Raw genomic sequence first — 11,398 nt, 5'->3', positions numbered from 1 at the left:
ATCCATCTCACTACCATCAAACAAAAAAATATTCAACATGTAAGTCACAGGAAACGGTGAGATTTTCATCCATATCAGCAAAATCAGATAAGCAACTAGTACCGGCGTTAAAGTCATCTAGGAATAAAACTGAACAATCCTCATAGATATTATTAATCATAATTAAGTCATCAGCTATAATATCAAATGAGTCAGCGTTGGGATAAATAGACTCATGTGGAACATAAACAGCACCCAAAATAAGATTTTCCCCACATATGCCTGAGTCACTTTTAACTCATAGTACATTAAATACAGCACCTGGTATTCCCAAGTGGTCTCCCATCCAAGTACTAATCAGGCCTGCCCCTGCTTAGCTTCAGAGAGCAGATGAGATCTGGCGGATTCAGGGTGGTAGGCTCTAATGTGAGTAAAGTATAGATTTTTAAATCATTGCATTCTGTTTTTATTTACATTTTACACATCCCCACTTTTTTGGAATTGGCGTTGCATATCATATTTAAGGTTTAGCACCTCTTATGACCAGTAGAAAAGGCTACTCTTCTGAAGAGGCTAGGTCTCAGAGTTTCAATACACAAAACCAGAAATTTTGAAAACTGCAAAGGACTATTTTGTACAGCTTGGATACTGTGGCTATAGAACTATGGAAGATTTCTGTTTCGTGTGAAAAAATACAACAAAATATATAATTATTCTTCACTTGAAATTAAAATAACACAAGGGGAAAAGTTACTTACTTAGTAGCTCTGGTCCTACTGCACCTCTGATTCACGTATTGTGCCTTAAACCAACCAATGAGTCATGTGTCACCCTAACCCCTGAACACAACCCAATTAGAGGCACTGCAAAGTGGATCATAATCTCATAGAATTCCTGTTGAGTCTTTTCAAAGTAAAAACCACCTAGAGCATCACACATGTATTCATAAAAATTTTTACTATATTGTTTTGAAAAAAAATTACTGAGGTTCAGACACTTCAGAGGTTCAGCCCATATGAAGTTAGTGGGCTACTGCCATGCAGAGAGGATCCAACAAGGAGAAAATAACCAGTGAGCAGCAGTTCTTCGACAGAGGGCAGAGGAGAATGGTCAGACTGGTTCAAGCTGATATGAAGGCAAAATAAACTTAAATAACTACTTGTTACAACCAAACTAGGCAAAAGGGCATCTCTGACTGCACAACAATGTGAACCCTGGAGCAGATGAGCTACAGCAGTAGAAGATCACACCAGGTGCCTCTACTGTCAGCTAAGAACAGTAATCTTAGAAACCAAGGCTACAGTTCACACAGACTCACCAGACTTGGCCAATAGAAGATTGGAAAACTGTTGCCTGGTCTGCTGCATCTCAATTTCTGCTGTGATATTTGGTCAGAATTTGGCATAATCAGCATGCATGTGGATCAATGGCTCCATCCTTCTTTGTATGAACAATTCAGGCTGCTGGTGGTGGTGGTGTAATGGTGTAGGCAATGTTTCCTTGGCACAGAAGTGGGCATCATTTAAATGTCACAGCCTACCTGAGTATTGTTGCTGATCGTGTCGATCCCTTCATAACCACAGTGTACCTTCTGATGGCTGCTTCAAGAAGGATAATGTGCCATGTCACAAAACTCAGATTATCTCAAACAAATTGTACCTAATAAAGTGTTTGGTGAGGGTACATCTGTACAGAATTACACCTTTGGATTCATCTTTTGGACCACTTGGATCACTGTTGGATTTGTTTAGAAAATCTCACTTCAGTTGATCTTTCGAAGTTAACTTCAATAGTTACTTCCTCCAAACTATCAACATGTTTATTAGATCCCATTCCTACTAGACTGTTCAAAGAAGTCTTTCCATTTATTGATACTTCAGTCTTAAAAATAATCAATCTGTCTTGGCTATGTACCACAGGCCTTCAAGGTGGCTGTAATTAAACCTCTACTTAAAAAGCCATCACTGACCCAGCCGACTTAGATAATTATAGGCCAATCTCCAACCTTCCTTTTCTCTCAAAGATTCTTGAAAGAGTAGTTGTAAAACAGCTAACTGATCATCTGCAGAGGAACGGTTTATTTGAAGAGTTTCAGTCAGGTTTCAGAATTCATCACAGTACAGAAACAGCATTAGTGAAGGTTACCAATGATCTTCTTAGAGCCTCTGACAGTGGACTCATCTCTGTTCTTGTCCTGTTGGACCTCGGTGCAGCTTTTGATACTGTTGACCATAACATTTTATTACAGGGATTAGAGCATACTATAGGTATTAAAGGTACTGCACTGCAGTGGTTTGAATCATATTTATCTAATGGACTCCAATTTGTTCATGTAAATGAGGAGTCTTCTTCACACACTAAGGTTAATTATGGAGTTCCACAGGGTTCTGTGCTAGGACCAATTTAATTTACAATATACGTGCTTCCCTTAGGCAGTATTATTAGGAAGCACTGCATAAATTTTCATTGTTGTACAGATGATACTCAGCTTTATCTATCAATGAAGCCAGATGACGCACATCAATTAGCTAAACTGCAGGAATGTCTTAAAGACATAAAGGCCTGGATGACCTCTAATTTCCTGCTTCTAAATTCAGATAAAACTGAAATTCTTGTGCTCGGCCCCACAAATCTTAGAAACATGGTGTCTAACTAGATACTTACTCTGGGTGGCATTACTTTGGTCTCCAGTAACACTGTGAGAAATCTTGGAGTCATTTTTGACTAGGATATGTCCTTCAATGCAAATATTAAACAAATATGTAGGACTGCTTTTTTTGCATTTGCGCAATATTTCTAAAATTAGAAACATCCTTTCTCAGAGTGATGCTGAAAAGCTCATTCATGCATTTATTACTTCTAGGGTGGACTATTGTAATTCATTATTATCAGGCTGTCCTAAAAGCTCCCTGAAAAGCCTTCAGCTGATCCAAAATGCTGCAGCTAGAGTACTGACAGGGACTAGAAAGAGAGAGCAGATTTCTCCCATATTGGCTTCTCTTTATTGGCTCCCTGTTAAATCTAGAATAAAATTTAAAATCCTTCTCCTCACATACAAGGTCTTCAATAATCAGGCCACATTTTATCTCAAAGACCTTATAGTACCATTACACCCCAATAGAGCACTTCTTTCTCAGACTGCTGGCTTACTTGTGGTTCCTAGGATACTTAAGAGTAGAATGGGAGGCAGAGCCTTCAGCTTTCAGGCCCCTCTTCTGTGGAACCAGCTCCCAGCTTGGATTCAGGAGACAGACACCCTCTCTATTTTTAAGATTAGGCTTAAAACATTCCTTTATGATCAAGCTTATAGTTAGGGCTGGATCAGGTGACCCTGAACCCTCCCTTAGTTATGCTGCTATAGGCCTAGGCTGCTCGGGGGTTCCCATAATGCACTGTTTCTTTTCATTTACCTCTTTTTACTCTGATAATACTTAATCTCTGTCTCTCTTCCACAGTGTGTCTTTTGTCCTGTGTGTTGTTTTTCTTGTCTCTCTCCCCTCACCCCCATCCAGTCATGGCAGATGACTGCCCCTCCCTGATCCTGGTTCTGCTGGAGGTTTCTTCCTGTTTAAAGGGAGTTTTTCCTTCCCACTGTCACCAAGTGCTGCTCATAGGGGGTCGTTTTGACTGTTGGGTTTTCTCTGTATTATTGTAGGGTCTTTACCCACTATACAAAGCGCCTTGAGGCGACTGTTGGTTGTGATTTGGCGCTATACAATTTGAATTGAATTGAATTGAATTGAATTGAATTGAATTGAATTGAATTGAATTGAATTGAATTGAATTGAATCGAATCGAATCGAATCTTCAGGGGCCAGTATGCTGCCCAACATGAGTGTAATCTTTTCTGCCTTTAAAACCCAAATGGAATAAGTCAGTCACGTGTTCAGAGACTGTGTTAGCCTTGATTTACTGAAACGTTCCTAAAGATTAGAGTCTCTTCATCATTCCTCATCATGCAGGTGACACAGTGGTAAACACAGAGCCACAGCAGGTGACCCTAAGGTATTTGTGGTTGCACAAACTCAGAGGTAAAGTGCAAGTGAAATGCATTCTGTCAGAAGCCTTTATATCTCTCACATCAAGTCCCTTATCAACAGAAAGCTCAGAGAGCCAAGACGAAGGCCGGGACAACCGTGAGATCGGCATTCTGGTTGGATTTCATCCTGTGGGAAACCCTGACCGTGCAAAACATGCAGCACAATCCCTGTCGTGTCAGAAAGATGGACAGACAGGCAACTGACCTCGTGACACCACAGTATGTGACTTTATAGGCTAGAGGATCAGCTAGTGTCAGGGATAGACCCATCAAAGGGGACAGCATTGTCATATAAGGGTGAGATTTCTCTCTTTTGCCTAAAACGTCTGCATTTCACAGCATGAGAGGCAAGGAGAGATACGGAAGCTGAGAAGATGCCAACACTAAAGGGGAAATGAGTACATAGCAGAGCAGCTGAAATGGTGGGATGGAAATGAAGAGCACATGACAGAAGGTTGGGTGTCTTTCTGTATGTGTGTGTGCATGCTTTCATGAAGAATGTTCAGGGCCTCATTTACCTTGGTAATGACATTATAAGCACAGACTGCCACTGTGATTGACACACAGTGGCAGATTTTACTGCTGAGAGGGCTCAAGGTACTGTTTTTTTTAACCCCTTAAAACATGCCTATTAATACTTTACAAGCTTCATAATGCATACTTTTAGTCATGCTAGTGGCGTGCAGGCCTAGACTCGCCACAGGAGCTGTCAGGAGAGTCTCGATGAAAGGTTAAATATCAAAAATAAGAAATGCAAATAATCTAAAGCAATACAGGCCAGCTGCAGTCTCTCAAACTGAACACCATCCGCCCTTTCCTCCTTTTAATGTACATGCACAGCTTTCAGTCAGCGCCCACCTGGCAAAATGTGAAATAGTAACAAAAACAAACTCTATTTCTGCAAAGACATAAAAAGTCCTGCTTTGTTTTCATTATAGTCACCATGTCTTTTAAGCTGTTGTATTTCAAATGGAAAAAAAAGTTCTGTGCATGCACTTTGCTCTCATGACTTCTCTGAGGAGATGCATCACCCTAAAACTAAGTGTCCATCCATCCATCCATTTTCTTTGGCTTATCCTTTTCAGGGTTGCAGGGGGTCTGGAACATATCCCAGCTGTCATAGGGCGAGTTTGGTTAAAACTGAGCGTATTTAGAACAATCCGTGATCTTTTTCTAACACTAACCACGTGAATAGTTTCGGAGCCCTAATCTAAGCAAACAAAGAATGAGAACTGAAGGAAATGGCTAAAACACACACATCAGAAGTCAATAAAAAGACAAATGACTGGATCATATGTAAGTTTTGTGTGAAAGAGAAAGTGACTTCGGCATTTCCTCTCAATCTTGACTTTTTTGCACTTCAAAGCTGGAAAAACCCTGCGTTGTGGACATGGGCACAAACAGATTTCCTGTCTTTTCTTATCATTATTACATTTGCTGGAAATTCCTAGAGCAAATATTGAATGAAAATACACAGAAAAAAGTAGCAACTTTGCAAGGAAAATAGTCAAACTTTAGTTACTCGATTACATTTTTACCAACATCTGACTGTTATTGTTCAGGACCCAATCTGAAATTGGTTGCTGTGCATCAATATAAGCTATAAGCACATTGTGAAGTACCATTGGCTCTCACTGCCTGAATTAAAAATTAGTTAAAGGTTAAAATGATCTTTTGAGGTTGTGTCCTGTCTCTCTCTCCTCTCAGCAGATGACCCCCCCCTCCCTGAGCCTGGTTCTGCTGGAGGTTTCTTCCTGTTAAAAGGGAGTTTTTCCTTCCCACTGTCAGTGCTTGCTCACAGGGGGTTGTTTGCACTGTTCTCTGTAATTATTGTATGGTCTTTACAATGTATATTTCCAACAAATTGATGCCTTCACATAAAATTAATTTGCACTAAACTGAATTGATCCATTAAAAAATAGTAGTAGTAGTAACAGTAGTTTGTGGAAGCTGCCATGTTGCCATGCTATCTTTAATAAAGAGGCTGAGATGGACATCGTCATTCTGCCTGACTGACTGAATGAAAATCTTTACGTTACTTTAAATTTAAAGATCACAAATAGCTCTTTCAAATTATATATGACCATTTAACATTTGTACATGTATATTTTCATCATCTCTCTCTCATTATGTCTTTTTCCTCCTCCACCACTGCACTCCCCTCCATCATTTCCACCTCATCCTCTTCCTCCTCACCTCAAGCTTCATCTCCTGAAGTCGGCGCTCTAACACACAAAAACATGCATAAGCATGCTTATTTATTCCCCATGTTGCATTTGGTTATTGTCAGCAGATTACACATGCGACCCTCCCGTCTCTGGACAGCCGACAAGAACCAACTGAACAGCAGCAACAGCTGGTTATAAGCTAACGTTATGCCATCTAATGTGAGTGTCCTAAAAATCACACTTTCCCTCTGATAAACAGTTTGATTACGTTCTCACATTGTTTATTTGTTAAGTGTCCGAGTCCAACAATCCTAGATCCACTGCAGAGAAAGTTTCACTGATGCTGGCTAACAGCAGCTGACAGCGATAAAAACAGCAGCGCTTACCGACAGAAAAGTTCAGGATCTCCTCAACAGCTCAAATAACATGGTAGTGCAGTGGTTGGCACGTTTGCTTCACAGAAAGGTTCTTGGTTTGAATCCTGCCTGGACCCTTTCTGTGTGGAGTTTGCATGTTCATTCAGTGCATCTTCCACAATTTAGTTGTGGTCCATGATGCCTAAAATACATTATATATACATTTTTTTTAAATTTACTCTCAAACGTCAGCTACCAGTCTCAATAAATGCAACAGAGCACCTTCCTGTTCAGGTAAACGAGGGCGGCGCAGGAAAGCAGAAAATCAATCAGAGAACACTGTTTTCTAAGGAATCTGTAGGAGTGGAATATTTATTCTTTTTTAAATTGACAGCATTTCATGCTGTCTCATCTTGAGATGATTTCATTTTATATATTGACGTTAAATAGCACTGCTGAATAAGTAGCGCTAGGTGGAAGAGGGATTTCATTCTGGCACACTGAAATAGCATTTACAGTTTGTATTGTTATGTTTGACTGGATCATCTGTGTCTACATGAGAGGAAAACATGGGAATACCACAGATATGCATTTCATTTTTAAAATAAAAAAAAAAAATGTAATATTATTGGGATTCTCATATTTTCAGCTAAGCAAAGATTTCTACTTCACTCGCTTGAACACGTAAAATAATATTTGGCATTTACACAGTTTTAAAATTACACCTTTTTCCTCCCAGCCAGTATTTGAACCTCAGTAAAGCTGTAGCTATGCGAAGGGATGGTGGGATTAAATACAAACGTTTAGGTTTGAGCTGAGTTTGAGCACACCATCCCGAGGCATTGCTTCCAAAATATAATAGATCCCCAATTAAATTTTCTTCTACGAATACTAAAAGTCTTTTTGGCCGCAGCTGTCACTCTCATATTCCTCGTCAAAAATAGTTCAATTTTGCAAAGGTGAAGAAGAGTGCTGCAGAGCCATTTTGCAACAGTGATACTGTGGATGTGTGTCGTCATTCCCTCTAGAATCTTTTGAGAAACAGAGCTGATGTCAGAGCGAGAGACTGATGAGTCTGTGGACTTCTTCCCGCTGAGAGCGAAAGCTTTTGTGCGTGGGAGACTTGCTTTCTTGTCTCTTAGAGCCCCATTCCTCATCCCCATCCCTCTTCTCCCTTCTCCTTCACTCTCCCTTTTCTCTCCCAACATACCAGCTTAGAAATGAGGAGTAAGTCCCTCTGTTTCAAGAGGTTTGGAATTTGTCTCCTAGCAACAACCCGTACAATACAACATGGTTTTGTGTGAGACAGAGACACAGTGTGAGAGTGATGTGTGTGTGTGTTTGTAAGAAGTGTGAAAGACTTTGGGAACCAGTTGATCTATGCGTGTGTGTGTGTGTGTGTGTGTGTGTGTGTGTGTGTGTGTGTGTGTGTGTGTGTGTGTGTGTGTGTGTGTGTGTGTGTGTGTGAGTGAGTGTGAGAGAGAGAAAGAGTGTGTGTGTGTGTCTATGCAGTAATCAGCTGAACACACTTTTTCCACTGTCATACATGTTTGGTGGCTTTTTCTGTCATGTGGAAACTCGTTCCACTCCACGCGTCGTCTCACTCTAACACCGTCCTTTCAGCACACACACACACACACACACACACACACAGATACATTCTTCATTCGCAGCGGACAGCACTTCCTCCCTGGGTTGATGTTACATAAGCACTAAGAAGCTGAATGGAAACTGGTGATAAGCTGGCATTTTATCACGAGGACGGGGGGGGGGGGGGGGGGGGGCAGTGACCATGAGAGTCTGGGTGGGACAGACTGTCCGTGGTTGTATAAATGGGAGAAGACATCCTATAAACAACTACCCCAATCCCCTTCACCACCACCACCACCTCCCACATGGCCACCATGATGTCACCAGCCTTGGCTTTGAACTGAAATATAGGTCACAACCTGGAAAACCTCCACAGAGTGACACCAAAGTTCAAACCCGATTGGAACAAACGTAAACTGATGTAACAGTGATAATAACTAAGTGAGCTCTTTCAGCCTTTCACTTCCTCCTTCTGAGTGACTTACGGCTCTCAGACGTAGCTGAAACCGAAGGCTGTTTTACTGGAACAGAAGGGGTTAAACTGCTATAGCCGGAACCGTGAAATCTGAGAAGTGATGGGAGAGGGAGAGGGAAGGGGAGATTTCTGGGGAGCAAAGAAAAAGAGGAAGACCCAGCGCGCTACCCTTTGCCCTCCTCTTCTCTGACAGCGCTGCGCCTCTCTCCTGTTGATAGTCTTTCTTCTCCTTTTTTGTGGTCTGTGTTGAGTCGATGTTGAGTGGCAGCCACCTCCTTCCAACTTGAAAGCAATGAGCGAGTCACTTCTGTGGATAAGATTACCCATGTTTGTGTTCAAATATTGTTATTTTTGTTTTTTATTTCCTTTAGTTTGTCGTTTACTGGGGGACACTTTTCACAGTTACACTACTCCAGACACGATTCTTTCCCTCCTGGCGTTAAAGCCCAGCAGTAAGCGTTTCCCGCTTCCTGTGCAGCGCTGAATCAGCCTTGAAGAATGTACGAGCACTGACTCACACTTCCTCCTGGATATGACAGAGCTTCCTCTCCGCGGCCAACTGATTTAGTCTTTCTGTCCTCCTTCCCTCCACCCATCTTCCTTTCACGCCCCCACAACCCCCGCCACCCCCGCCACCCCATACCACCCAACCTCCTTCCTCTAACAGTTGAAGGTTTGAGAGGCGACCCAGAGTGGAATAAGTGACTCCTGGCTCGTTTGCTCAAAGGCAGGCAGCACACTGACTGACTGAAGCAGGGTGCTGAGGAGAAATAAGTCACTCGTCTCAGTCATCACGCATCTGAGTCATTTGAATTTAATTTGGCCCTTTTATATTTAGATGCTTCAGCCTGGCCTCATGATCATTCAGGAGCAGAGCAAATGGGTCTCTGCTGCATCGTCCAGGCTAACAACAGGCCCACCATTAGCGTCTCCTGGGCAAGTCAACTGCAGTTCAGCTCTTATTAAAACAATTAACTGCTGGAGTGTGGAGGATTATTATCAACAGAAAAGGGAAATTCAATCATTTATTTCATGTCACAGTCTCAATTGGAGAGTTTAGGTTTTATTTTCTCAGAGTTTAAAATTGCCGTTGCCTAGAATTTTATTTTTGGTATTCAGAGCATTTAAATAGGCCATCCAAAACTGTTAAACACCAACGTGTCTTTCTAAAATCACTGTCATGGGATCCTGAATGATGCGCTGGACCAGTGGTTTTCAAACCTTTTGTGGCCAGATCACACGTCATACCCGGACTCATATCTGCACAGAACAGCTTCATTATCAGAGTTTTCAAGGTGTCACCAAGCCCAGGCACGACACCTGGAAGATTTTTACGCTACCATCGCCACTCCTCCAGCATATAACTTGGCAACTTCACCTTTTCTGACACTTTCACACAGTCTAACAACATGGCCTCGCTGCGTCTGGTTTAGATCCAGCACTCTACTGAAGTAGGCAAAGACATTTGGTTTCCCAGTTCCTCTTTAGCTTGTGGCACCACGATAGTCAGCTTCTCCCGACAGACGACGCCCTCAGACGGTTGACATCACAGATGAAGCTAAAGCCTAAAGACGAGAACCTTTCGCAACACATTTTCTCTTTTCCTTAGATCATGGGTTATCTGCCTCTGTGGTTAGTTGTGATTTGCTCCATACATAAAATGATCCATTTTCCCCCCTGATTAACCTCTGCATGTCATGATCCTGGGCCGGTGGCCCAGTGTTTTGAGTTCTATTGGTGAAGTTCTGTTTTGTTCTTGTTCTATTTCTAGTTTTGGTTATAGTTTTTGTATTAGGATTGTAGCTTGCCTTTGTTTAGTTTTCATGTTAGTCCTGGTCTTCCCTGTGCTGTCTGTCTTGGCCCTTCTGTGTTTAGTTATCTTTCCATTGTTTTCTTGTAAATTGTATTTAGGTTCCCTCCGTGTTAAGTTTTCATACGTGTCATGTTTAGGCCACTTCCTGTTTTATTTTGACAATGTTGTGTCCTTGTGCTTTGTGTTTAGGTTTACTTCCCCTGGTCTCGTTAGTTCACCTGTGTTGCCACCTGTTTCCCTTTTCCCTCATTATGTCTCTGTGTATTTAAGGTCTCTCTGTTTAGTTCCTCGTCGTGTCGTCAGTTGTTTGTTGGTCTTATCTGCTGTGTGCTCCATGCCCTGTCCTTGTTAGTTCCACGTTCAAGTCTATGTCTATGCCACGTTCAAGTCATTTGATTAAAGCCATAAGTTTAAACCTCTTCATCTGAGTCCTGCACTGGGGTCCTCTGCCTTGCCTGCACCAGTCGGAATCCTGACACTACACTGTCGTATATCATAATCTCACGATTACCACCATCCAGCAGCTGCATGCATAGACTGGGCTTACCTCTGACCGAATGGGTTTTTTTTCAGGAGAAAGGAATTCTTACAAAGTATTGATGAAGTAAGCTAGCAGTTCATACAGAAGTTTTTAGTAAGTTATGGTTATCACTGAATCTCAAGACACACTTGCACTTGTCAAACCAAACCATTTGGGAACCACACCCAGAAAACATTGATGAAGTGCTTGTGAGGAATCTGAGTTATTTTTGACCAGGATTTGTCCTTCAATGCACAAATTAAACAAATATGTAGAACTGCTTTTTTGCATTTGCGTAATATTTCTAAAATTAAAAACATCCTTTCTCAGACTGATGCTGAAAAGCTCATTCATGTATTTATTACTTCTAGGGTGGACTATTGTAATTCATTATTATCAGTCTGTCCTAAAAGCTCCCTGAAAAGCCTTCAGCTGATCCAAAATGCTGCAGCTAGAGT

At 41.6% G+C, this 11,398-nt stretch overlaps 1 pseudogene; it reads right to left on the bottom strand.

Moving 5' to 3' along the window:
• Nucleotides 1-288: 288 nt before the first annotated feature.
• Nucleotides 289-406, bottom strand: LOC115801321 (uncharacterized; annotated as a pseudogene).
• Between the last annotated feature and the right edge of the window lie 10,992 nt (nucleotides 407-11,398).

Source organism: Archocentrus centrarchus, chromosome 21 (assembly GCF_007364275.1).
Source record: "Archocentrus centrarchus isolate MPI-CPG fArcCen1 chromosome 21, fArcCen1, whole genome shotgun sequence".
Lineage (NCBI taxonomy): Eukaryota > Metazoa > Chordata > Actinopteri > Cichliformes > Cichlidae > Archocentrus > Archocentrus centrarchus.
This window is presented reverse-complemented; position numbering and strand designations above follow the sequence as displayed.